This window comes from Aquarana catesbeiana, linkage group LG12 (assembly GCF_042186555.1).
Source record: "Aquarana catesbeiana isolate 2022-GZ linkage group LG12, ASM4218655v1, whole genome shotgun sequence".
NCBI classification, from domain to species: Eukaryota; Metazoa; Chordata; class Amphibia; order Anura; family Ranidae; genus Aquarana; species Aquarana catesbeiana.
The window spans coordinates 35,058,700-35,060,588 of record NC_133335.1 but is presented as its reverse complement, the minus strand read 5'-3'; the positions used below and the strand labels follow the sequence as shown (position 1 = coordinate 35,060,588).

Genomic DNA, 1,889 nt, shown 5'->3' with positions numbered 1-1,889 from the left:
AAAAATAAAAAATAATCCTGCAGGTAATATTTTACTTGCTGGCGCCATTTGTGTAAGTGGAGGTAGCTACAAAAAAGTAAGAGAAATGTTTGAACTCTGTGGTATTGAGATTTTCGGACAAACATCGTACAATCGAGCTCAAAACCTATACATTTTTAAGGCAATTGACCATAGCTGGCAAGAAAACAATGGCAATGTGATCAGAGAATTGTCTGATAAACCTTTGTTTCTTGTCGGCGATGGCCAATGTGACAGCCCTGGCTTTTCTGCCAAATACTCCACTTACACATTTATGGATCTTTTTTCCAAAAAAATAGTGGATTTTGAGTTGGTGCAGGTGTCACAAACAACCTCTTCTGTAGCAATGGAGAAATTTGGTTTTCAAAAATGTTTAGATAGATTAATTGAAAAAAAAATTGATATTCAATTTGTGGGAACCGACCGTCACACTGGCATAACTAAATTATTAAATGAAAAATATAAAAATATAAATCATCAATTCGACATTTGGCATTATGCAAAAAATTTAAAAAGAAAATTGATGCAAATTTCCAAAAAAAAAATTTATAGTCCAATTTTGCCGTGGATTGGACCCATACTAAACCATTTTTATTGGTGTAGTAGAGCTTGTCAAGGAAACGATGAAGTTTTTAAACAACTATGGCATTCTCTATTACATCATATTGTAAATGAGCATGTATGGAAAATTGGCGATATAGAACACCGATGCTTACACGATGAGATTAATGTGGATGATCCAAAGGTTCCCTGGTTAATCCAACAGTCACCTGCATTTCATGCATTATCCACAATTATTTTGGATCCTAAATTAGAAAAAGACATGAAACATCTTAATTTTTTTTGTCAGACTGGTGTGATAGAAACGTATCACAGTATGATTCTAAAATATCGTCCTAAACGAATTCATTATAAATTTGATTCAATGGATGCAAGGACAAAATTGGCGGCATTAAGCCACAATCATAATGTGATACGTAAACCGGCTCTGACAAAAAAAAAAGATGACAGTGGTGTTGAAGTTTTAGTTGAACGAAAAAACTTGGAGTTCCCAAGAGGTAGAAAGAAGTGGATAGTGCGGAATGTATTTCAAAAAATGGACAATGAACATGCCATCCACATGCTTTGCAAGATGATTAGCATTGTTGAGGGAACACTAATCTCTTCTTGGAAACCCAAAAATCCAGAAATGCCTAAAAACATTGCTCCGGTAGAAAGGCCAGAAACCAGTACTGCTGTAAAGGAACATATGACACGTTTTCCAACACTGGACAAAAAATAAAGTGAATTATCATATGTCCATATAACATATTTTTATTTATAGTGTTGATAGAAAATATATTTAAAACCCAATAAAAATTACATTGCTGTTTTTATGCATGAGTTTATATTTTTTAAAGATTACGATATTATTGTATATTTTGATCATATTTTATTACATTAATAAAATTTTTTTTATAAATAATTTCTGAATCAGAATATTTTGTACTAAATAAAAAATTTTTAAGAATGTTTACTGACACTGCTAATATTAAAATGTAATGTAGTTGAACAAAAAAAAATCAAAAAACATTATAATAAAATACTCATTTATTTAAAACAACAAATAAAATTGTCAACATAAAAACAAATATAACATAAAACCAAAAATTGGCATATAAATATGTTCATCAAACTTTAATGAAAAGCCATCTCTGAGGCATCGTAATCGTCGGAATAAAGAAAACCCACGTAAGAGCCGTTTGGATCTGGGAAAACCTCTCTAACTACTTTTACGGCACAGGATGGAATGACTCTTCTGTTGCCCTTCCCTAAAAACCCATATATCCAAGCTATGAATGCCCGGTAGGCCGTTTTCCTCAATCGCCTGA

The 1,889-nt window shown here is 32.1% G+C and overlaps 1 long non-coding RNA gene across 1 annotated transcript in view; it reads right to left on the bottom strand.

Moving 5' to 3' along the window:
• Positions 1–1,590: 1,590 nt before the first annotated feature.
• Positions 1,591–1,889, bottom strand: part of LOC141113743 (uncharacterized) — a 1,622-nt gene continuing 1,323 nt past the window's right edge. The window contains exon 3 of the long non-coding RNA XR_012236810.1: positions 1,591–1,885. This is a non-coding gene — a long non-coding RNA (uncharacterized lncRNA). The remainder of the gene's footprint in view (positions 1,886–1,889) is intronic.